General features: G+C 37.1%; 1 protein-coding gene across 50 annotated transcripts in view; it reads right to left on the reverse strand.

Moving 5' to 3' along the window:
- The window catches only part of LOC136836526 (prominin-1-like), a 420,188-nt gene that overhangs the window by 245,980 nt on the left and 159,294 nt on the right, over window positions 1-14,914 (reverse strand). For 13 of the 50 annotated variants that reach the window (XR_010852418.1, XR_010852419.1, XM_067100941.1 and 10 more), the window contains one exon: window positions 12,748-12,804. The exons of the other annotated variants lie outside the window; for them this stretch is intronic. The gene's annotated coding sequence lies outside the window, so the exon portion shown is untranslated. The remainder of the gene's footprint in view (window positions 1-12,747; window positions 12,805-14,914) is intronic. 50 annotated transcript variants of the gene reach the window in all.

The raw sequence follows: 14,914 nt of genomic DNA on the forward strand, positions 1-14,914 counted from the left end.
CAATTTACCAAAGTCAACGTATCCCAGTGCACTAGGCTTTAACCCAGGTATGCCTGATATTCAACTGATTTACAACATTCGCTGGCGTAGCAAAAGCATTGGTCATCGAAGATTCACATGAGTACAATATCTGCTGTTAGTTCAGCTGTGACGACCACCTGCTTACAAACCAACATACAAGATTATGCCATTAAGGAAAATCAAAACAAAAGACCAACACAGCCACTGGTTCTCTCTCTCTCTCTCTCTCTCTCTCTCTCTCTCTCTCTCTCTCTCTCCAGAGACAGAGATACACCCACGCAGAGCGCAAAAAACCCGGAATATTACCCAGCATTAACCTAACATCTTGAGCTGAAAAGAGAGGGGAATTTATAAATCTCTTAATTAATCGTGTTATACCTAGAAAGGTATATTTTCCGGATGCTAGTGTCTCCCTCCTCCATCATCAAAGAATAAGAATAATGAAGACGAAAAATAAGAATAATGGAGACAAAAGTACAAATGTAACTACAAATTTCCATGCCATATGGTATTATGAGGATAAACAAAACCTATTACAAAAGAAAATTAATAATAATAATAATAATAATAATAATAATAATAATAATAATAATAATAATAATAATAATAATAATAATCAGTAAAAATTCCACAAATATACGAAAAGAAAGACCGTCAAAAGTAGAGCATTTAAGAGGTATTGATAAAAACGATAAATCTCACGATTTTTGGAGGCACTGTTTCCTTCCTCTTTCCGCTCTCAGAATTTCTTTCAATTTCTGACGATACATCATCAATACTCTGCTTTTACGAGTAATTTATACGATAAAAAATAAACTTACAACATGAGGTAATGTAAACATTACCTCTTCCTGGTTTGCTGGCAGAGGTAATAATACGTAATCATCTTGATTAAAGCAAAGCATTACCTGTCGATCTTTGCGCGACATCTCCCCTTGAATACTCAAGATCATTTAAAATCTATTTTTAATGGCGAGAAACTGCTAAAATATTCTTTCAGGAAAAGTTAAGACACTTTTAATGATCTCTTCCAGTCCATCAAAAAGCTTTCAAGAAAATGAACTGAAATATTCTTGTTAAATAGCTCACCTGAAGTATATGGTTTACCCACTTTTTCATAGTGTATTAATATATAATATATATATGTGTGTATATATATATATATATATATATATATATATATATATATATATATATAAATATATATATATATATATATATATATATATATATATATATATATATATATATATATAATATATATATATATAAATTTATTATTTCGTTATTTCTTAAAACTAGAAAAAATTTAATTTCTAAATGTCAAACTAAATGCGTGAAAAACCTTACTACATCCGAGAGGAATTCGCAACCCACTTCTGCCACAGAATCCTTGACCTGCAATTTCGCCGACCCGTCAAACTGTGGTCGCACGAGATCGGACGAGAAGAATCAAAATCGATGATCGAAAAATCGGCAGATTCCTCGGCTATACCTTGACCGTGAACGAAGTTTTAAAAAAAAATGTGGTTGCGCTTGGTTCATTAGCGCCACACGCAGAGCTATTAGAACGGCGTGGAATTGTGATGGACAGGCATGGTTTCGTTTCTTTTTTACTGCATGATAAATCTTCCATCTCTTTCTATCTTTTTATATTATGTATTGACTAGCTTTTTTATATATATACTGCTTCCGCAAGAGAATGGAGTTTCCGGTCTGTTCTCCAAAAATGTGAGCATCATTATTAACCTTCGTTTTTAACGTGCTTTTTTTTTAACCATAAATAAATAATAATAATAATGATATTAATAATGGCAAAGAAAAGAATAAAAAAATTATGACAAGTGCCACGCACTGGGACCTATGAGGTCATGTAACGCTGAAGGAAAACAGAGTAAATAAGTTTTGAAGGCGTAACGGGCGGAAAACCTCGCAGCTGCACTATGAAACAACTGTTGGGAGTGGGTGGACAGTAAGATGGAAGAGAGAGTATATAAACGTTGGTAGAGTACAAGGAATGAAAGGAACTGCAGCTAGGGGGCCAAAAGGGGCGCTGCAAAGAATCCCTAAGTAATGACTACAAGGAATGATAATATTAACTGAAATAAACATTAACGACATGCATGCAAACCAGGCACCAAACGGCATTGTCTACAAGAGAAATAATAATAGGCTAAAATCAAGCTTAGCATCTCCGGCAGACATCCACATGGAACAAAATCCAGTATCGAAAACCCATCTCTCATCATGAGAGAGAGAGAGAGAGAGAGAAGTCGCTATACCTAAATCCCGACCCTACGTGATTCCTAAATCTCATTAGACGACTAAAAAGAACAACTACAACAAAAATCACGACTGACACTAAAGACTAAAAGTACGAAGAGAACTACGGGGGAGGGAATTAATGCTTAGGAGACTTCAGCAAACTGTGGGGGCTACGGACGGGGATGCGACAAGGCGGGGACAGACAGATGGGGCCTAGGTTCCTCGCGGTCGTGGCCTTGGGGAAGAAAGTAAAGAGAAAGGAGCGATTTTGGAGATTTGGGGGGAAAAAAATCTTGTAGTGGTTAAGAGGCAAATAATGACTCTCGTTAATCCTAGTTTTTTCCCCTCCTTGGCTCACATAAAGTTACTGAGACATTTCTTATTCTTTCTGTGTGTGTGTGTGTGTGTGTGTGTGTGTGTGTGTGTGTGTGTGTGTGTGTGTGTGAGAGAGAGACTAAATCAGTCTGAAGCTACCAAGGTGTCTTGGAAGAACTACCACTGATGACATATATACGAAAGGGCATTAAGGATAATCAAGACAGGTTCTTCTCGATCTATAAATGACATACATTAAGAAACTGAAGAAGCGGCCACAAATGGCAACAATCCTTCAATGTGAAATCAAACAAAGGGAAAAATTACGAAACAAAAACATAACTTTTCAAGATCTTAATTAAGATCTCAAACTGAAATGTCTTTCTAGACAAATATAATAACCATAGTTATAAACTTAGTTTATAATCATATAGACACGGATTATACGTACAAGATAAAACATCCCACTGATTGCATTTGTACATTCAACGGAGACAGACCCCAATTAGTGTATAAAGGAGATATATGCCATGATTCTTTTATCAAGGTAAAATTTCAGCCTAATAAAAATTCCACTGCACGTTACCCAACAAGTAAATAAGACAAATTTGAAAAACAGGGATAAAGGCCGTAAATAATTTGGAACCGCTTTTCTACAATACAAAAAATACATCACAAACTATTCTAAAATACACAAAAATTATTATAAGAAAACTTTTTACGATAACACTATGAAGAAAACTACATTTGTTATACAGTAAACAAGATAAACTTTATAATAAGGTGCAAGCAAACTCAACAACGCTTCTCCATTCAACAAACAAACCACAAAAAAAACTGACATATAAATCTTATTTGGGGACTAGCCGGAAAAATACCTCTGGAAAGAAACAACGACGACCAGGAAAATAAGGAAAAAATCCATAACAAATAAATCCCTGTTGATGCAAAGGGCAGAAAAATCTCCCTGCCTTCAACCCGAACGTCGAGAGTTATTCTCGGCCGATTCGGTAAATCCAGCGGTCACAATATTTCTCTCTCTCTCTCTCTCTCTCTCTCTCTCTAAAATTTAAGTGACATTCAAAATGCTGCCATCTATTTATATTCGGGGCTTAAATTCCCACTGTGCCTCTCTTCTCTATCACAAGTCCTGACTTGGAACACCATTGCCATTGTGGAAATTATGCAAGAATGATTACCACCTCTCTCAAAATTATTTGTTTCATGTTACAAAAGGATCTTTATGTATTATATATATATATATATATATATATATATATATATATATATATATATATATATATATATATATATATATATATATATATATATATATATATATATATATATATATATAACAGCTTGACACGTTTACGTTATATACTCAAAATGAGCGTGTATATTCCCAAACGAGAGAGAATTAACAGAATGTATAAAACGCAGCAACAGAGTTGGAGAAACGTAAAATAATATGACTCCCTAAAATAAAATAAAAAAATTTAAAAAAGGATCTAAAGCAGTAAATGTCTGGAACCCATATCCTGGGCCTTTGGACACGGACTCCCTCTTCACAGCCGGACGCCGGCAGCATCAAACCTGACTCCTTCCTACCTTTTAACAATTCTTCTTTTACCTCTTTCCTCCTCCTCCTTCGCCTCGGAAAATAAATTATGCATTTTTGAAGGAGGAAAATATTCTCCCGAAGTCGCAGGGAAAATTCTCTTCCTAGTGGCTCGTGAAAAACGACCGAAGTTCCTCGAAGTGAGATCCTTCTTCATCCCGGGATAAGAAACGGCCGAACCCGAGGGCCCCGCCCAAGCCATCCGAGGCTCCTGATTCTAATTTCGGACGTCCTCGGGGTTATCTGACGGTTTTAATTCCCGTCTTCGGGATTTTACTAGTGCTTCTAATTATTTCCTTTAGTTAATGAGAGGGTTAATTTCCGTCATTATGGGATTATTTTTATTACTATAACTTCTGTAATTTAATGATTATTTGATGATTTTAATTCTGTACTTCGATGGTTATTAAACTATTCAGGTCTCGGTTCCTCGGTCGTTAAGTAAACTATACATACATATACATACATACACACATACATACATACGTATATATATATATATATATATATATATATATATATATATATATATATATAATACATATTCAATAATATTTACAGTATTAGTAACATCAGTAACTTTTTGCAAATTTGCAGAAAGTCGCTGTATGTGAACGTTTGAACTGCCACAAAATGAAAATTTTCCGGGAATATCATGAGGCCTTATAAAATCCACAAGAAAAAAAACTGCGCAAGAAAAGGACTAAGTGAAAAACTGACAATAATATCAAGAAGGATTCAGCCTTGACAGGCTACAAAAACATTCTTTAATGCCTCACCCATACTTTGACCTACTTTAGATGCTCATCCTTTCAACTTTCCAACGTCCATCGCTTAAAACCTCCAAACGTCACTCAAGAGTCATCCTTTAAGCCCCCATACGTCCTTTTGTCCCCTTACACTGTAATCAGACCAACAGAGGGCAACCATAACTCTGCCAAGAGCATTCACATTAATGCCAGTGCCAGGCCCGGATAAAAGGGGGGGCTGAAGATGGGTTTAATGGGTTTAGCACGTCTGGTGCAAGCGGCTGGGTCACAAGGAGGCCTGAAAGCTAAAACACTAAGAGGTCCCAAGTGCAAGCGACTGGGTCACAAGGAGGCCTGGGAGCCAAAACCGTAAGAGGCCCCATGTGCAAGCGACTGGGTCACAAGGAGGCCTGAGAGCCAAAACAGATGTGCAAGCGGCTGGGTCACAAGGAGGCCTGAGAGCCAAAACAGTAAGAGGTCCCATGCGCAAGCGACTGTGTCACAAGGAGGCCTGAGAGACAAAACAATAAAGGGGCCCCGTGTGCAAGCGACTGGGTCACAAGGAGGCCTGAGAGCCAAAACAGTAAGAGGCCCCATGTGCAAGCGACTGGGTCACAAGGAGGCCTGAGAGCCAAAACAGTAAGAGGGCCCCATGTGCAAGCGATTGGGTCACAAGGAGGCCTGAGACCCAAAACAGTAAGAGGCCCCATGTGCAAGCGGCTGGGTCACAAGGAGGCCTGAAAGCCAAAACAGTGAGAGGTACCATGGGCAAGCGGTTGAGGCCTGAAAGCCAATTCAGTACGAGATCCCATATCGAGCACGGCCGCCTAAACAGATCGCCACGAAGATTTTCTTGGGCTACGGCGACAAGTTACGTGACACCTCGCTGAAACACGGGATTTGTTCCGAGTTCTAAAATCAAAGCAAACCATACGTCTTCGTTCCTATGACGCTACAAAAAATATACGTAAATAGAGATTCAAGAAAGGCATACGCTCGAAAAACTATTTGTAAATGAAGAGATATTTTGTATATGAAAGAATATTTGTATATAAAGAAATATTTTGTATTTGAAAAAATTTCTATAAAGAAATATTTGGTATAAGACAAAATATTTGCATATGAAGAAGTATTTTGTATATGAAAAAATATTTGCAAATGAAGAAATATTTTGTAAATGAAAAAATATTTGTATAAAAAGAAATATTTTGTATATGAAAAAATTTGTATATAGAAAAATATTTGATATATGACAAAATATTTGCATATGGTGAAATATTTTGTATATGAAAAATATTTGTATATATATAAATATTTTGAATATGAAAAAATATTTGCATATGAAGAAATACTTTGTACATGAAAAAATATTTTATATAAAGAAATATTTCGTATATGAACAATTTTTTGTACATAATGAAATATGTTTTATATAAAAAATATTTGTATAAGAAATATTTTGCATATGAAAAAAAGATGTGTATATGAAGAAAAAACGCGCCAACATATACTTGCCAATATACAAGTGAATTCCAATTAATTTTCAGGTAAAGAATGCAGAGATAAACTCTTAAATAAATACTGTTAACACATACGTAGTATTTATGTTGGAAAACGAGTTCCGGTCAAAAAAGGACGAAAATAAACAAGAAGCCAATTACCATTCTCATTCAATATTTAGTTTCCCGGTCCAAAATAACACCAACTATCACAAACATTCGTAAATCCTCTTTGTAAACTGAAAAGAGGCATCGCTATCAAAAACAAAAACGGTGAATCAAAATAAACCATGCCCCTAACTTTTACAATCCAAACATCCCTTATCAATTGTCCGTCTCCTCTCTCTCTCTCTCTCTCTCTCTCTCTCCTGAGACATTCTGCTTGCTAAAGCATCAATACTCATTTCATCCTCTCTCTCTCTCTCTCTCTCTCTCTCTCTCTCCTCTCTCATTCTCTCTCTCTCTAAAGACATTCTGCTAGCTAATCCTCTCTCTCTCTCTCTCTCTCTTTCTTTCTCTCTCTCTCTCTCTCTCTCTCTCAAGACATTCTGCTGGCTAAAGCATAAATACTCCATTTCTTTTCATTTCATTTCTCTCTCTCTCTCTCTCTCTCTCTCTCTCTCTCTCTCTCTCTCTCTCTCTCTCTCTCTCTCTCCTGAGACATTCTGCTTGCTAAAGCATCAATAATCCATTTCATCCACACTCTCTCTAAAGACATTCTGCTAGCTAAAGCATAAATACTACATTTCTTTTCATTTCATTTCTCTCTCTCTCTCTCTCTCTCTCTCTCTCTCTCTCTCTCTCTCTCTCTCTCTCTCTCCTGAGACATTCTGCTTGCTAAAGCATCAATACTCCATTTCATCCGCCCTGTCACAACGATCTTAAAATTCTTTGGGCACACTCCTTCACTTCTCGTTCCATTAGCTGTTCCTGGCTCTCCATATACTCAGTAAACACAAGACCTCGATTCAACGGCATTTTTCTCGCAGCCTTTCAAAGAGGAATGGGGCCAGCAATGCCTTCCAGTTTTCACAAGGCTTAAAAAAATTCTTTGATACTTTTCCCAAGATTTCCAGTCCTTTTGTTATAGTTATTACAAAGCTGTTTTCGAACTGTCAAATATTTACTTGGTTTCTGCTATAATAATTATTCTAAAAACTGATTTAACAAAAATAAGCTTCAACACTCACGACACAATCATGGGCATGGACCTAGCGTCTCATCAGGAGAACCAGTGACTCAAATCTTGCAGCAGGCTTTAGACGTCTGGTGTGTTCGGCAATTAGTTCCAACGAGGAAGGAGAAACCCAAATAAAAGTTGCATGAAATGAATGCTGCTTAATCAAAGTGTTCTTCAGTACCCTGACGAGACTCCAGCTCAATGTACGATTATGTGCACGATATTAATAACTTCTCACATTCCCATTGCAAAATCTCTGTAAGCTTAAAGTTCACAGACTTCCGCCTTCAAGCAATCTGTATCTTCTGTAGGTATGCTTGCCGTCACTCATAAAGTAAAGTATACGAGTCCATACAGGTCAATCGAAAAACAGTATTACAGGTAATACTGAAAAAATATCGATTTTTCAATCCTCAGGTCAAGGGAACGAGCAACCCAGTGGCCTTATCTGGCCTGGATCCACAAAAATGAAAGACGTGTTTGTGAGACACAGTCCTATTTGAACTCTGACCTCTAACTATGACCTTGACCCTAAAACCCCAGACTATGTGTATGAAGCTTCAAGTCTTCATCTTCTAAGGTACTAAGCTATACTGCTTTGGAAAATATTTAACCTTAGCGGTCACACAGGCAACCGGACAAATAAAAGGGTCTAACAGACTGTCATATGTATACAACGATTTCTACATGCTGCTGACAGTATTCAGAGGGAATAAAAATACTGAGGCTTAACACCCACAAGAAAAAGTAAGTCTGGCTCCTTAAGGAAGAAGATATCAGAAACGGACTACAGTGGTGATAACCTATTAAGATAGGAAACCCACACGAAGATACCACGGCATCCAAAAAACCGGAGGTGGCTGGCGATGTTGGCGGGGGAGAGAGAGAGAGAGAGAGAGAGAGAGAGAGAGAGAATGAATCTTGTCCCCCAGGAGTTGTCGTCCGATGGCAAGGTGACAGTTGGCAGCTGATGCCAGTTGCCATGGCAACGAACACATCGGGAGGACAGTCTTTCCAAAGGGAGCTTTCCGTTTAAGGGTCGTCGTCTATTACAGTCGTTCTTTGAGACAGCTAAAAATAACCCGGTGGTTTCCAAACCGGATCCAGACTAGTTTTCCTCGAAATCGGATGAGACGACAAAACAATTAACCACACGGTTTCCTTACAGGATTAGGACAGGTTACTTCACAACCGGATTACGGGAGGAATCATAATAATGATCTGCTAATCGGATCCGGATAGTCTTCCTAGAAATCAGATGGCACAGTAAATAAAACCACAGTTTCTGTCCGAATCATGACAATTCTCCTCTCAACCGGATTACGAGGGGAATAATATCTGAACATCTTTCTAACCGGATTCGGACAGTATTCCTTGATACTGGATGAAGTCGAGAAGAAAATATGTTAAAATGCCGTTTTCACCCGGATCCTTATAGTTTACCGCCCAACGATTTACAAGGCAAGTGATAACCAAATGATTTACTAACCGTATACCGATAGTTTCCTAGCAATCCGATAAACACTAAAACAACAAACGGATGGTTATGGCTTCCTAACCAGATCCGAACAACTTTCCTGGCAACCGAAGGTGAAGGGTTACGAGAATCCCGATAATGAGGTTTAATTGTATATTTAAATGGTAAGTGTGATTACAATATTTCAATGTCATATTTTTAAATGGTAAATATAGTTATCATTAGTAGTAGAATTAGCAAGAGGGGTAGTAATAGCAGTAGCAGCAAGTTCTGAATTTAAGTTGTCATACTCTCTTAATGTGTTTATGCAAGATGCAAGCGGTGCGTGTGTATGTATGTACTTTTCAATCTATTGTAGGTCGCTTCCGAGACAAACTAGAAAATAAACAGGATAATTTCGTCGCAAAACAGTTCCGGTTAACTTAAATGATGAGGGCGACAATGAGTGTGTTGACACTATCCATACCGAGATTATCACCCCAATGGACAAAAGTTAAAAGGGGATGAAAGAGCTTAACGCCTTCATTACGCGTTGCTGGAACAGGACGGGAACCCAAAAAGGCTCTTTTGGGAAATGTGAAAATTTCTAGGATGATGATTACTTACAATCACCGGAAACTGACAGAAAACAGGTACCATAATTGCGATTCATACAGTATATTGCAAGCACTCGAAATTATGTCTGCATAATTATCGTCTGTTTGATGACGTTTCCAAATTTCATTACAAACAATGGTAATTACGGAAATAACTATCACGCTAATACAAGTATGTGGAATCGTTTAAACGTGCTTTAAATCGTAAAATCAAGCTGTATTTACAAAAATAGACTTTTATATACATGAGCTGCAAATAACAGTTTTTTTCATTAAAACATGAAAACTAGTAAGACAAATGGTATCGCCTGATACAATATACAGTATGTACACGTTAAACATACTTATCATTCAAAAAGGACAGCAACATTTCATTAATTGTACAGCTGCATCGTACTTACATTAAGTTCGTACTTAAATTATGTTGACGATTTTTCCTAAATCAAAATAAAGCTCATTACCTGTTTTGAGAGAGACCCCAATCACTGGGCAGATGAAGAAAGTCCATCACCGGACAGATGAAGGGAGCCCCATCAAAGGCAGAACATTAAACTTCATTTCTGATGGGAAAAATTACACAAGCTGAATACCGAAGCGACAGACATATTTCCTATTCTGGAACAGGGACTTTGATGTCATCCGCAATAATACATGATCAGCTCGCCCTCGCTCTCTCTCTCTCTCGGTATGTATTTACATATACATACATAATGCACACACACTTGCGCCACATATATATATATATATATATATATATATATATATATATATATATATATATATATATATATATATATATATATATATATATATATATATATATATATATATATTTAATATTTTACCACTAATTCCTGCCAGACCGTTTTGTTTCTAAAAATGAATCCACAATATCCCTTAACATCGAATTCACTTTACCTTGGAAATAAACCAAAAAGAAATTATGTTGACATATGCATCTACCATACCAATATTCGAACTTACGTCTTCGGGGCTTTATACAGCAATTCAGTGAGTTATTCATTCAATTATCAGGAGAGATATTGGTTAAATTGGATTCTCTGTAGACACACACTATATATTTTTTTCAACAATGGAGGACTTGGTGCAAGAATGCAAAACCTTCCGTTTTCCCCGCAAGGTTCTCGGGGTGCACGAGAAGCTGAATGCTGCATCACTCATGCACAGACCACATATATGCGGTGGACATATATTTTTCACTATTCACCTCTTTCCTCTTTGGAGAAGAATGCGCAGAAGATTGGAATCTTTCGGTTCTCCACAAATACCGAGACATGAGACTGTTAGTCCTTTTCCTTTTTTCTGGACCCGACCTGACGTTGATATCAATTCACAGTTGGGTCAACGAGAGAAGAGAGAGAGAGAGAGAGAGAGAGAGAGAGAGAGAGAGAGAGAGAGAACATGGAATGGGGCAATGGGGCAACCGCCTCATCCCTTCGCCGAGAAAAGGGACCTGATGAAAAATGACTTATGTATACAGACTATGAATATTTAAGCATACATAGGCAATTTCATAGGAGCCAATTTGTTATTTGATCTTCACTCTATTTCCTATAGACATACGATCTTCGATCAGTTTCCCCTTTTCTTAAAACACGAGGCCACAGCTCTGCGCAAGTTTGCCTTCAAAGTTATATGCCAGCTGTCATCCTTACCCACCAGGAAGATAAATGCCTCAATCCCACAAACCCGTCAGACGGCATGTGCTCATCCAGAGATTAAAATCGGTGAATTAATCTCTTCCTGAGAATAACGGATTATACACAGATCGGTCTGCCCCCTTTGAAATCAAGATAAAGCAACAAGTTGCCATGAAGGTTCAAGAATTGGGGAAAATGGAGTTAAGATTCCAGATATGAGAGAGAGAGAGAGAGAGAGAGAGAGAGAGAGAGAGAGAGAGAGAGATTCAGCTATTATAACACACTATTTCTGTCATGTCAAACCGATTAAATGTACGTGAAAGAGAAAGAATGAATGAATGAATAAATGAAGAGCTGACAGAGAGAGAGAGAGAGAGAGAGAGAGAGAGATGCCGCATTACAAAATACATCCTCCGAAGTTTCCTAACTTTCCCTTCCGTTCTTTTATCAAGTAATTTCCTGCCGTGACGACAGCAGAATCGCAAATATCCACTCTACCTAACTATTTAAAATGATTGAAATAACAATAAAAACGCGACCGAGCCAATCAACTCAAAATGTCCTTAACTTTTACCCAGGAAAACCTTATCAACTTTCGTCGTGCATATTCTTTTATTTTGTTTACGCTAATATCCCTTCAAGACTGTTCACCGACAAGAGCGGTAATACAGTATTTATCAGCGTGGCGACATCATCTCAACACACAAACTTATTTTTACTAAGTAAATATCTTAGGTTATAATGAAATATTTTACGAATAACTGATCAGCGACATCTCAACAAAGAGCAAGTTTAGTATTTTAACAGCACCATCTTATCGATTTCGTGAAGAAATAACTTGGTGTTATTATAGCATTATCTTGGCATCGACGCTGAAATGCCTTACTGTTAGGTTAGCTATACTTCTTAGCATGTACGGGAATATCTTGACGTTAATACTGAAACTATTATTATTATTATTATTATTATTATTATTATTCAAAGACGAACCCTATTCGTATGGAACAAGCCCACAGGGCCCACTGACTCGAAATTCAGGCTTCCAAAGAATATGGTGTTCATTTGAAAGAAGTAACAGAGGGTAATATAAAATACAGAAAGAAACGATGTTATTAGAAACGAAAAAAATAAACTACGAAATCAATAAACAAATAGTTAAAAATGTGCGAAATTAATAAACAAATAGTTAAAAATGTAAGTAAATAATCAAAATTTTAACAAGGAGAAAATTGTTTTAGGGTAGCAACGCACTGCGTGTTCGCTTATGCCACCTCAACATACACACTTATATCCTAATGTTGATCAGAAAACGCATTACTGCTGGTTTCGCTTCACTACCCAAACATGCAAAGGAGTATCTTACCACTAGTTAAGCAATAGTTTCTTTCTGCGCAGATCCGAACCATCCACAAGCACCAACCTGTAAAGAGAAAAGGAATACCTCAGGATTCTGAAATTCACATCGCAATACATTCAAACAAAATTATATTGTCGAAATCCGTCGTGCAAACGTATTCGCGTGGAATAAGCAATTTGCCTCGCTGAGCAGGTTTCAATAAAACCGAATACTTATGCTGGGAAGGATTGAAAGAAAACATTATGCAGTTTACGCAGCTAAAACATTTCCGGAAAAAACTACTGAATAAATCTAGGTAAAGCAAGTAGAATATTGCAGGCTGAAAACATCAGAGTTAAATAATTTTACAAATAGCACATAGAATAATTCCGCAATAATTAAAATGTTATCGTTTTACGAATGGCAAAACGAAAGTATTTCTAAACATACAAATACTGTATATATATATATATATATATATATATATATATATATATATATATATATATATATATATATATATATATATATATATATACATATATACATACACCTCTACAGGTAAGAAACATTCTAAAACTAAAACCCAGAGAAACATACAAAACGGCCTAGACGCCAGCACTAAATATTTACTATACAGCACAATCAAAGAGAAACCGGAACCGACACTGCATGGTCGCAGTCATAGGCCTCTTTAGGCCTATTTTCCAATGTCCGTAACATCAGACGGCAGAAAAAAAGCACCGCATAGGCTTAACTTCCCTCCGTCTTATCTTGCTCTCATGTCCCAGAACACAAAATCCCTCCATATGAAGAGGAACCGACCGACCTCCGCATGAATATTCTTTGGCGCATCGTTTCCATTCATAACAGCAGAGGCCAACACCCCCGCCCCACCCTCCGTCCCTAACACCCCCTACAAAGCCTGAGACAACACAACGCATACACCAAGGAGGTGAAGGAGGTCCTCCTTGCCATAACAGACCCCCCCTCCATACCACGCTTACTAACCCAGGCCCCTTCAGAGAGACAACCACACGTATAGACCCTTTACAGCTACAGAGACCACCATACCACTGAGCTTCCCCAGCATGAACTTCCTACCGGGCCAGAGCATTCCCTTGCCACTCCTAAATACATCCTTTACTACTTCAGGGGCAACTAGTCAACTACCCTACGACCCATACCATTGGGAGAATCCTCCCTTACAAAAATTTCAACATATCAACCGTCCCCTACTATAGGAACAGGGCTACTACCAACCACGACAGAATCTGGGCCACGGCTAAGCCTTATGTAGCCTGTATTGTGTATCGCCGTCTTTTTTCGAGATGTTTTTCATTCTTCCCTTCGTACGTCCTGCGCTATCTGTAACGGCACTTAGGATCGCCTTACATAGCGGCTGTTGCCGTTTAGTTCAGTTGTTCCCTCCGACTCAGGAGACTTAAATCTTTACCAGTGTTCAAGGGACAACAGAAATATCTCGGCAATACTGGGACAGTATGACATAACTTTCTTACTTTAAATTCATCATCATCTTCCCGAGACGTAAGTGATTCACATTACTGATATTTGTTTGTAATAAGAAAAAACAAACATACGTTTCAAAGACGACAATGCCGAATTTCAGTATTGCCAAGGATGCCGGCAAAACAATTACTACCCCAATATTCTTGGTCCTTTCTCTAACAAAAACATAATACACACACACACACATAATATATATATATATATATATATATATATATATATATATATATATATATATATATATATATTTATCCATGGATATACATATATACAGATAACAGATGAACAGATTTTAGCTAAAGTAAAGTTTGAAAAGTCTGATCACTTAAACGAGAGAAAAGTTTTAAAAACACATCACTGTAATCAGAAAATTTTTGTAAAACCTGATCCTTTTACCCAGAGGTAAGTTTTTTTTAAAGTAGTACACTTTAGCCACAGATGTGTTTTGAAAAGCAAATAATTTCTACGATACAAACGTTTAAAATACACAATTTAATCTGACGAACATTTAAAAACAATTTAAACCAAAAAGAGAAAGGTTTTAAAATCAGAGCAATGAATCAAAATAATTGATTTTAAAACAGACCAATTTAACACACAAAAATTTTTATTTTAAAAATGCAGATAATTTCAACCAAAGCTTTTCAAACCAGATCATCTTAAC

The sequence above is a fragment of the Macrobrachium rosenbergii genome, chromosome 56, assembly GCF_040412425.1.
Source record: "Macrobrachium rosenbergii isolate ZJJX-2024 chromosome 56, ASM4041242v1, whole genome shotgun sequence".
Classification (NCBI taxonomy): domain Eukaryota; kingdom Metazoa; phylum Arthropoda; class Malacostraca; order Decapoda; family Palaemonidae; genus Macrobrachium; species Macrobrachium rosenbergii.